Source organism: Melanotaenia boesemani, chromosome 23, assembly GCF_017639745.1.
Source record: "Melanotaenia boesemani isolate fMelBoe1 chromosome 23, fMelBoe1.pri, whole genome shotgun sequence".
Lineage (NCBI taxonomy): Eukaryota > Metazoa > Chordata > Actinopteri > Atheriniformes > Melanotaeniidae > Melanotaenia > Melanotaenia boesemani.
The window spans coordinates 18,020,513-18,033,005 of NC_055704.1; positions in this window are offsets into that span (position 1 = coordinate 18,020,513).

Genomic DNA, 12,493 nt, shown 5'->3' on the forward strand with positions numbered 1-12,493 from the left:
TATCTATCTATCTATCTATCTATCTATCTATCTATCTATCTATCTATCTAAAAAAAGAAAAACTGGACACAAAACCTTTGCTCCAGTGTAATTGGAAATTACTGGTCCATTCATTTCCATTGAATTCTAGGATAAAATGTATGTTTACTGCAATAACAAGGAAAAGCCCGTTTTAGGCTTATTTAAGATATTCTTCTGATGCAGTGTTACAAAGTGATCAGTGGAACATCACGATGCAAGCTTACTCAATACCCTTAGGAAATTCTAAAGCAACGCAACACATGCATGTGTGTATTTTTCAATGCTTGTGTGAGAGAGCGTGATGTGTGTATGCGTATGTTCTGGCTTTGATCAAAAGTTGACAGAAGGCACAACTGGGAACAGAGACTGCTTAAGCCCCCTCAAAATATACACACAGCCCTATTTTCAAAATATTTATGGCTGCGAATAAGATACAGGCAGTGGAATGTGGATCTACACGAGCATTTTTAAAATTCAGCTGACCTAAAAAAATGAATAGAAATCCATTTTGAATTGTGGATTATCTTTAAATGATGCCAACAGAGCTTGAAGAATATATACCAGTCAGCCACAAAATTTAAATCAGACATATACAGACATAGATACACATGTGTAATTGAGTTATAGTACATCGTGCGATGAGATGCTCGCAAGTAAATAAATCAGCTACAAACAGAAAGTTTAATTTGATGATGACCAGGAAATCCTAAGAGCCTCTGCCAATTCTTTCCAAATCCATTTATTTCTTCATAAATGCTAAGTAGTAGAATGAAGGAGCCACATTTATTTAATTAGAATCTTGTGTTTATGCATAATTGAAGAATCCTCTTATCAAATGACTTTCTTAAATTTTAACGTGTGCAGGTCAGGCATACTGAGCCTTTGTCAACAGGAAGGGGAACATCACTGAACTAACAAATGATTGGTGCAGCTGGGATTTTAAAGATACAAGATCTTTCTTAAAAGAAAAATGTTCAGCAGTTCAAAAGCATTTACAATATGGAGAACAGTTTTTTGAGGACAATACTTTCACATTATAGACAAATGAGACAAAGGGGTTTAGGAAGAGGTAAAAAACAAAACGAAAAAAAAAGAAGCCATCTATGTTAAACTTGAGAAAAAAAAACAACACATTATTAATAAAACACAAACACACAGCCTTAGTTTTCTTCCCCAGCTGGTTTAACAACCATTTGAAACATGTGACCATAGCATTTTAAATGATGGATAGTCAAGAGGAATTAACTACTGATTCAGTCCCTAGAGCTGAAGAAACATTTTTGGTCCATGCTGAAACATCCTCAAGAACCAGTTCAAAAAGTCCAGTTGTCTTCTGTTTAGGCACTCAGCTTAACCATGAGCTGGATAGCTGAGAGTCTGGGCAAATGTCTTAGAAAATAGATGCAAGGGCTGAGAGAGAAAGACAGCAAACGATGCATTAAAATGGTTCAATAAGAAACAGAGGGAAAGTGTATAAAATGTAGAGAGATGTAAGACACTAAAGGAGACAGGTTCATCTGAATAATGCAGAGGACACCTTCATTCTAATGTCAAACACACATATACACCACCTTCACGTGCTCTACCCCCTGGCACATACACGCTGAAGTTGGTTTGGACTATATGAATATTAATAAAGGTATTCTAATGACAAGTCAGTACTCAAAAGCTGTTTGTTAGTCCCATATGGATAATATACAGGATTAAGGGACTTAGAAATGGTTATAAAATGACTTTTATGTTTTTATGTTTATTTATTTTATGTTTTATAGACACTCAACATTAGCATTACTGGAAAATCATTCATTATTCAAGCACAGAGATACATGAGTGAAAATCTGAGCTCTGATCTGAGAGGCCTTAAAAGCTTGAAGGACTGAGGAGGAAAAAAAAAATCAACTTGCTGGCTCACTGGGGATTTTATCTATCAGGCTCATTGTTCAAATGTCTTAGAAGTTGGCATTTAATTACAGACTATCTTTCTCTGTCTCTCATCTCAGCAGTACAGTTTGGTTGCAAGACACTGACACAGAGCTAATTTTACATAAAAGACTAATCTTCAAGTTAGCAACACAAGGTGCACTGCTTCACTGGCATCATATTATTGTCTAGGCCATCATAATATAGCGATACAAACAAACACATTAGGCCCCACAAAAATCAGGAAAGGTCTGTTTAGTCAGACAGAGTTTGATTTACAGATAAATCAGTGTAATGGGGTGTTGCAGGTGAGTGAGTGGGCAAAAGTTTAGTAACCCTTAACTTTATCACTTCTGACTTCCAAATGTTTGTGGGAAGGTAATGTTTGCATGTTTGAGTCAAGCCTTAGAACTTAATTAATTTTCTTCTTTTGAGGAAAGAAATGCTAAAATCCTTTTGGATCGTAGTCTCCATAATCATTTTCCTAATTCCTATCAGCAATGAACATAGGAGCATGTGGTATTTTTTCTTTGTAAGACAGAGGGTACACAGAAGGCTACAAAGAGAGGATATAAAAAGAAATCCACCAGTCCTGATTAATGCTGCAAGGAAGCTAAATTCACTGCTCACAGTCATTTTCTGCTCTAAAAGCAAGTCATCTTAGCAGGAGAAGGACAATGCTTCATGTGCTTAGACATTGTGTCATTTCTCTTGGATCAATTCAAACAGCTATTACATTGCTTTATCCCCTGTCAACATCACAGAAATGAGCCCAGCACTAAAAATAAAGCATGCAGATGTCCTTCATGTCCTAGTCACAATAGATTAGGAGACTGAGCAGATGAAACGAGATTTCAAATGTAAAATGTTTCTTTAATAAGGGATGTTATGAGGGATGGTATTAAGAGAAAGAACAATAGTAGGTCTATTGACATTTCTCAGCAAGATTATTAGCTTTCACCTGGAAAGTACAGAGATGTTCAGCTTCTCTGTGAACATAAACTCTAAATATATAACTGTGAGTTGAGAGCAATCATACATTACCAATCTAATTTAGGCTTTGCCTGAGATCACCCACTGAAGCGGCAATGGCTTTTTAATAACCCGACCTGTTCAGTTCCACTGAGCTGTGACGATGAAAAGTCTGATTCATTAATTGTGCCAACAGAGGGAAAATTATGCTTCAAATAATTAATCTGTTTGTGCCATTGTGAGAAATGCCATGCATGCCTTTAAAGTCTACATTGCACCTTCACAAAGTGGTTTTCATACCATGATCGACTGAGCTGATGGTAATGGCATTGTTCATTAAACACACACTGTTTCACAAATGAGGGATTTGATTTCTATCTCTGTCACAGAGCTCTAATGCTCTTGTCTTGTAATTGGACTGTATTAGTCAGGAGTTTGTCAAGTGTGAACATAGTCCAGTTGCTGCTGCGTCCTCGACAAATGGATCAGGGACAAAAATTTGGTCACTTGATTTCCTCTTTCTCTGCCCCTCCACACCAGAATAAATTGGACTTGTAGAGGAAAACGTGACAGGGAAAGGGTTGGCATTCAAGAGTCTTGCTGTGCTTTCTCAGGTTTAACAAATCAGCATCTGTTTGCTACTCTGCCTGCCAAAAACCCTCTGACTCCTCCAACTTAACAGGCATCTCAGTCCTGTAATGTTGTTTGCTGTGATGTAGAGTACACCCTGCACACAAAGACATTTAAAAATAAAAATCAGTTGATATTTTCAAAAGAATAACCATTGTTTTGCTTGTAGGAATGATTATAAGGATTCTTGGACATATCTGGTATCTTTGATTGGTCATACATTTAAAATTTACACATTTTTAGCTACAATTGGATAGTCTACAGAGGAGGACATATTTAAAATAGTTACATAAAATTATATTATTGTGAAAGTATGTACTTCAGCTGTTTAGTTTAGAGGCCAGCAGAAATCTTCACAACACTGAAAGCCAGAACAGCTTTAATATAGAGCTAAAAATGAAATAAAATAATAAAAAAAAAGAGCAGCAGGTTTAGCCTCTGATCAGGTCATCAGCTAATTCTTAAATCATAATGCTATATCCAAATATGACAATATATATTTATATATGCTAAAAAATAAGATGGTAAATGTCTAAAATAAAACATATAATTTGTTCATCAGCATTATCACGGTGATTACCATCCTGACAAGTTAGCATGCTAACACTTTGATTTAGCTAACTGTAATGATAAAAAAAATAAATAAAAGAAATATAGGAAATATGCTCCACTGGTATTATACCTCCATTGGCCTATATAGGAAGAAAACAGGATACCAGGGAGTAAATTGGCTGTAATTGCACTTCACAGTAACATGCCACATACATAAAGCACATTTATCACCAAAACAAATAGCCAGGAAAACTTGTTGCCTGCTCCTGGAAATCAGTTAGTTATTATACCTCAGCCTTTTTTTCTTTTATGAATGCACTTAAGGTCTACATACCCTACCTATTTTTCTACTTGGGAAAAAAAACATGTCATGAACACCTGCCCATCGAACAACCAAGGTTTGCTGGGATTGTGGATGGGGTTGCACATGGGCTTTCATTTATCCAACCCCTGTTTATTTTGTATTCAGTATGGCTGTTTTATACGTTAAGTGCTTTTGCAGCCCTTTTCTCCTTTGCTTTCTCACCTTTGTTTTGCATAAATAGCAAAGACACATGGTTATGTTTAAAAATGAAATAAATAAATAAATAAATAAATAAATAAATAAATAAATAAATAAAAGTAGCAAAGAAAATACACAACTTGGCATTTATTATTATTATGGTTTTATGTTTGAGTGGTAAAGCATCCTGAGGTTACAGCTTTGCTCCAAAATAAGCCATGGTCAGTGTGTTTATGGAATTTTTTTACTTATTTTCTCAAATCTAGCACAAAAATATGACAGTATAGCACAGTTCTATGTCCAGTTTGTTACATAATTATCACATTAATGATAAATTAGAAAGACTTGTTTATATAAATTAAGATGTAGCCATCGCCAAAGTCATTATTTTTTCCTGTCACCATGTCTATATCAGAGCTGCAAACGTTGCTGATGATTGCTAGTTCAGCCAAACTGTCATCATTTCACATGCCAGTTTGTTCCTGTGAAATAAACTTGGGTAGTTTAAAAGGTCAACAGGTCAACAGTCATATTTTCTTATGGCTATTCTCTTTTTCCCCAATACAACTGTTACACAAGCCTTCACAACAAATGCTTTTTGCCTGATTATCTGTGGTGTGATAACTTAGCAATGAGTGAGTCAAGTTCAGAGACACAAGATTGACAAGTGTCAGCACACAGGGAGGATTCACCACGGTGTGAAGAGGCAGGTGTCGTTTTCAGGGCTGTCAGTGAACATGATTGCTGTATGCTTGGCCAGAACACAACACTGGAACACATGATCTGCAACAAGCTACCAAAGAATGAATATTTACTGCTTTTGACAGAACACATTGTTGGTTTTGAATGTGTTGCAGTAAATTTGTCATCCACAACATATGAAATCCTGGGTATTAAGACTCTTTCTGTGCTCTTGGGGGTGATTCATCTCTCAGAGTGCTGCTTCACAGAGGATACTTGCTTCACACGTTGTCATCTCCCTGTCTTTTTCTATCATTTTCTCTCTCCTTCATTGTGTCACTCGTGCCATTCTTTGTGTCACTCCCCCTCTCGCTTGCTTTTAACATTTCACATAATTTGCTCTCACTTTCTCTCTCCCTGTCCACCTTTCCACGATGCACAAATGCTCACACAATGTCAAGGTGAGTGAGTTAAGCACTTTCATGCATCATTAGAGCAGTGATAACTGCTCAGAACCCTTGTCTATAAAGATGCCTGATTGGTGTGAAAATGGCTTATCAAATACATTTACTTTAATGGATTATTATAAAGTAAAAGTCACATAGTTGTGTATGTGAATATATTGTCACCCCATTTTGAGATTTGAAAACTATTGATTAAGTCAGTATAATTTCATAAATGATTATTTGTAGTAACAAACCACAAAAACATATATAGGTCAAGCATCGTTTTTATGATTAAAAATTATATAAAAAAATAAAATCAAATGCAATCTACGAAAAATAAAATATCCTCTGATTTATTCACCATTTTTTTATGCTTTGTTTTTGCATCTATGTGTTGTCATCAGCTCCATTGATATAGTAAGGAGAGGAGATGTACGGACTGATAGAAAAATACTGATGTTCCAGTTCAGATTATCTTCAAAACTAAGAATTAAAGGATCATCTTCTTCAGAAGTGGTTGCCAAAAAAAAAAAAAAAAAATCAGTCCAAGAGCAAAATATGTTATAATCTGCAAGGTTGCAAACGAACCCAGTGCAACTTCTAAGCAATTAAAACCCTCATAATGGGGTCACCATCACAAGAACATTGAACAACAATGTATAAAGGTTGCAAGGAGAATGCTACAAACAACTAATTGAAAAGCCAAAAGCCTGCTAGAAAATTATTATGTTGATGAATGAGACCACAATAAGAGGCTTAACATTTGAAAACAAGAAAACACAAAACCTGAACATTATCTAGTCTGTGAAATATTGTGGTGAAAGTCCCATAGTTTAAGTCTATTTTCCATCAGGGTCAGGATGGTTTGATACAATTAATGAAAGAGTGAATTAATAATCATTCCAGTGAATTCACAAAGAAAATGTCCGGACATCTATCCACATCCTGACATTTGTTTCTGTACAGAAAGTAGGTCATGCAGTTATGCAAGTCCACACAAATAACAACACAATTTGTTTAAAAAAAAAAAAAGAAAAAGAAAAAGAAAAAGAAAAAGAAAAAGAAAAAGAAAAAGAAAAAGAAAAAAAGAAACTCTAGTGGTCCAAAAAGATTTGTTTTTCATTTGTCCATTTAGGTTGTATTAATTTACCTTTAGAACTTGTTCAAGTTGCGATATTAATGATATATTATGTCATATTTATCCAGAAATACTGCACAGAAAATGTTAAAGGATGAAAAACTTTAAAATACTTTTTTAAAATGTGCTGCATATAATGCAGCAGCTAGCTTTGTTCTGTTTGATACCACATTGTACCCTTATTGGTTGGTTTTAAGACATAACATTAGTCACACTGTGTGTATTAGATTCCAAATGTCTTTGGGCAAGGTGTCATTGGTCACCAAAGCTCCAAATCATCCCTCAGGGGATATTTCTCACAGTGATGTGTAAGTATGCAGATATAAGATGTTTCTCTCCCAACTGTCAGATTATAGCTCAGACAGCCCAAAGATCACACAGTGCAAAGAGGCCACAATCCCAGAGGCTGCTTAGTCAACTGTTGCGCTGTCTCATGATGCTCTTCTCTTCACACACACTGAATTAAAGCCAAACAGACAGACATTCTTTATTCAGTCATATTTATTTATTTTTTTTTTACCTAAAATTGTTCTTTGCTTTGAGTTTGTTATCAAGGACATGAATTGCCGAAGCCTGCACTGCACAATACAGTGTATGTATAAGCACAAGCTAAAACTAGCTGTTGACTAAAATTACACCGTGAACCGTGCTTGTGTAATCTCCTGTGGTACAGAAAACAACAGTCCTATATGCTGTAGGCCTGGAACATCAAGTCCATCCAAATCAGTGAAATGCCTCTGCAGGTGCTTTATTTATTCACATTGTTCCATTTGTGTAAACAATTACAATGGAGATTTTAATGTATTAATCCACTTGCTGATAAAAAAAAAAGATAATAATGCTGCAATACTGAAACAAAATTTATAACTGCCACTAACCCATTTTGCCAAATTATAAGCAATCTTGACAAATGCATAACCTTTTCCATTATTGTCTTCACCTGCTTTCAGGACATACGCTGATATTTGATGTTTTTTTTAGGACACATTCAAGCAGAGTCATAGAAAATTCTAAATGGTTGATAAATGTACAAGCACTGGCTTTTCCATTAGAATCCCCCTGATATTAGTATTACATAAAATTAGCTTTTAAAGGGCTCTGTACTCCAAACATATGCTTTGCTTCAACCTTGCAGCTGACAGACCAACACAGCTACTTTTAGCAACAAGATTAATGCTGGCTGACTTATTTCAAGGGGATTGAGTTAGCTTTGCTGAGTCTAAATATTCCATCAAATGCATATAGTGAATAATTTTGCACTTTTTGTGGAGACTTATAATAAACATCAAGACCAAAATGCTTATAGGCTGCCCTTAAATCATGAAGATTCAGAGGGAATACTAAATGAGGTAATTAGGCTTGTCAAAGGGCTACAGAGTGTAATAATTTCACAAGAGAGCTCATGTGTCACAACAGCAAAATTATAAGTCTCACATACTAGGCAGCTACTATTTGCAGAAAGCCATAACTATTTTGTAAACAAATAACAAGATTTTCCTAATGTTTTTCTATATTTTCATGGGACTAAATCAATGCTTTGAAAGAACATGCAATTGTGCTCCCGTTGAGCTGTCAGTGCTACTGTCATTATTAATATACTCATTTATGTCAAGATGCACACATTCATGCAGTCACAAACAGAATGATGTAACAACAACAGACCCACAACAAATGCTTTGTGAAACCTCCTCTCTCTGGACTTTAATGAGTCACTCGCACATTATAAAAATACATAGATGTGCTGTCAGAGCCATTTGGAGTGACACACAAAATTGTCCTGAGTCATTCTCTACTCCAAGCTTTGAGTGGCATTAGAAAGGGGATGCCAATCACCAGAGAGACTCACTAAAGAGAGACTGAAAAACCTACATGTCGAGCTGTCGCCACGGCAACCTTCCATCAGAAAACCTTCCTGGAACAGCTGTTGTGATCATGTGTGAATAAGCATGTGTTTTAGTCATCGTGAGCTCTCAGCCTAATAACAAGAGTTGGGGAGGATGAAAAATAGAGTCGAAGGAGGTGGCGAGGAGGGAGATGGAGTGTGGAGACTGTGCATACGTGTGTATTTCATACTCAGAGATCCCTTCTCTTAGACTAGATTAGGAGAATACTTGAAAGAAAACCAGGATTTTGCAAGAGTCTGAGAGAAACATAGAAATGGAAGGATACAGGTGTCTGAAGGAAATGAAAAGCAAAGAAATATAAGAAAAATATATGCCCTGCAGCTATGTAAGGATTTATTACAAAGTCCAACCCTGGTGAGCAAATAAGAAAATGCATTTCAAATAGAATGCTGGGTGTATTACCTCATATACTCAAGGTACTTTGAATATTACATTCTACTAAATTGCTGAGTCAGAGTGTTTGGAAAAAAAAGGCACAAAAAAATGTGTCTCCATAAAAAGTGCTGGCAGGGCTTTAAAAAAGAGAGGTGGCTTTAACAGCCCATTGTGAAAAGTCTTTTCTGGAAAGGTTAGAAGGTGAAGCAGTTAAATCAAGCGCACCTATTATTCAGCAATGTCTCTCTCCTTTTATTTCCCCCTTCCTCTGCAGAAGTGTCTTAGCAATATGGTTCATCTGCTGCCAGGTTCTCTGTTGTGAAACCTGTATATTCAGACAATGTTTTCTCAGGTTTTATTTGGGGGTACCATTCCGTATAATGAACTAGCCACAACAGGACACACAAGTTTGCAACTCCCTCACATCCACTAAAAAAAAGGACCACACTGTAGAATTATAATATGCTGCTTCAATGGCAAACTTTATCGATGAATAGAGATCAGTGGTATAAAAACAGTCTATTAACTTCGAATTTATTACTGAAATGTTTTTGGTCAGCCACAAAAAGAGTAGTCTCCTTTTCAAGTTGGCAATGTTTCAGTTTCTTGGCATTTTTTTATTATTATTATTTTTATTTTTTTGCATTTATTTTACTTTCTTAGGTGTAATATTTCTTGAAATATATTTTAGCTACGTTTTTTATTTATTTATTTATTTTATTCTTTAAGTATTAAAAGCACCTAACAGTGTCATGAAAGATAGGGAAAAACTACTGATTTGCATCCAGTAAGGCATTTCATTAAATACCAATGAAGGGGTGACAGAAGAAGAGCCCTCATCCAGAGGATTTCCTGCACTTCCTGGGCTCCAACTGTCATTATGTCCTTACATTACTCTTTCAGTTTTGCATCATAGATCATAAAAAAATTTAAAATTATTATGCCTACATTTTAAAAACATCAACAACATTAAATGCCACCTTTTTCCTTTAAAGCTGTAAGTTTGCTAATGATGTGGATTTGTCAAAAATATAATATTGCCCAACTATAAAATGTTATAAATCCCTATAAGGAGGTGGAAGGAACTTTCATACCAGAGAACTGTCTGAGCCCCATCTGACACAATTTTGTCTAATAACTAGGTTCTGTCAAAAATAACGCATTAATGGTGGTAACTAATTTATGTAAATAATTCTCTGTTATGATGGCGGGACATGGAGATGGAAAAAATGCACCACACCCGCACTTTTCTCACATTCTTTTTTAAACTTATCCTGCACCAGCGTTTGCACCAACTTTTTTGCTCTAGTGGCTCTCTGGTCATCTCCGTTTGTAGAGCACAGTTGCTTCCTCCCTTTTTTTTTTTATTTGTTTCCTTTTATCAGAACAACTCTTAATTCCTTACACTGGAACTATATTTCAAACTTTTTATCTATTTTATTTTACGTCCTGTTTTTATTTAATTTATTTGATTTCTTTCAAAGGAGCACTGACCAGGAAAAGCGGGGCACAAATGAGACCTTTTTCTTAGGTCTAGATTTGATGAAATATTGAGCTGATTATTACAACTAAAGTGATTATCTAATGTAAAAAAAAATGACCAAAAACTTGTAAAGCAAAGAGTAAATAATATATTTTAATCAACAGGTGTTTACTTTGGGTGATGCTGCTGTAGGACTTTTATCACTGCTGCACAAACACCCACACTTAAATGATAACAGGAAAAACCTGTTTTTATCCAGATCATCAGTTTTATCAGAGTTTCTTCATCAGTGTTGGCTGTTTAACTTCAGTCGTCACATTTGCTGGTTTTATGATAGAAATTTTCACCACGGAGACGGTTGGTTACATGACGATGTATGAAATCTGAATTATGATCTAGAAAATGGTAGAGATGATTTATAACAACATATAAAAGTACTTTACATGTTGCATTTTACTGACCATTGGACATCCAACCTTTACCCAAGGGTCAGCTAACACTAAATTGGCTCTTTCTGTTGATACGTGTTGTGATTAATCTGATTAAAAATTTTAGCCATTTGACAGCGCTACCGGTAATTTAAGATTTTCATCCTTAGGCTTAGTTGGCCAAAGGTTAATACCTTAACTATGTATGCCCAGACCTGTTAATGACCTTTAATGTAAATTAGGTGTGTTTAAGCTGGAAAGATCTGCAACCTGCAGGCTTCCTGAGGACCACAGGTGGTCCCTGGCTCAGTGAAACAAAATGAATACACAATTTATGTCCATTTGCACAAATAAATACATGTCTAAAATAAATAATTTCTTCTTTTGCTGTTTTAACTAGCATTTGTTCACAGAAGCTAAATGAAAAATAAAAACACCTAAATACTTGGATGTGAGATCACAACCAGAGCTGTTACGACTTCATAATTTTAAACCAAGCAGCATCTTCTCCTCTCTCCCTTTCTTTTCCTTTTTATCTTCCCTCACCTCCTCCACCATCTTTCATCCAAGCTTGAACTCCCCATCTCCCTCTACATCCATCCCTCTCTTCTTTTTTCACAGCTAGAAGGCCCAGTGTTTGATAATAACATATCAATCTGTAATGTACTCCAGTCATGACTCACCCACAGATGGCTTGGAGAAATACACTTTTTCTCTGCTCGCAGTGCCCCAGTTACCGCTGAAGTGTCCGAAGCAGTCCAACTGTGAGCTTTCTTGTGCTGTGATAGTGAAATTGGGTGATTTAGATTCTGTGGAGCAGGGCGCCTGGGTTGATGGCAATTTTAACACATAATTTCAAACTTGGGGCTTCAGATATGATTAAATGCAGTGCCCTGTAGAAGCACACGGAAACATGGTGGATGTTGGATTTCCTGATGGTATGCATTACAATGTCAGAAGTGAGACCATGCTATACATTGATTGGAACATTAGAATTGATTTTTCTCATATGCTATGTGTGTTTGAGTTTTTTCACTGTAATAAAAAGCTAATGACTTTGTCTCGTCTCTATTTTTATTGCTATTATATGAACCAGTATGGGTACATATTACACTTTATTATCCTTGCATCTGGATAGACTTTCATATCTGGGGTATTATTTTTAAGTTAAACATTATTGAGCAGGGAAGAGATGCAGAGTAGACAAAACATAACTCAATCTTCTGGATTTTTCTGCATTATACATCTGCAACCTGAGCCTGGATAAGCAGAGAATGGATGAATGGATTTTCTGCATTAAAATTGACAGCTCCTAATGATCATCTTTCTGTCATTTTTGATGTAGCTGCTGCCCTCTACAATGTCACCAGATTATTATGGTACTAAATACATTTTAATTACCTCAAAATGCCTCAGAATGTTTACTTACTTGATTAGCTCC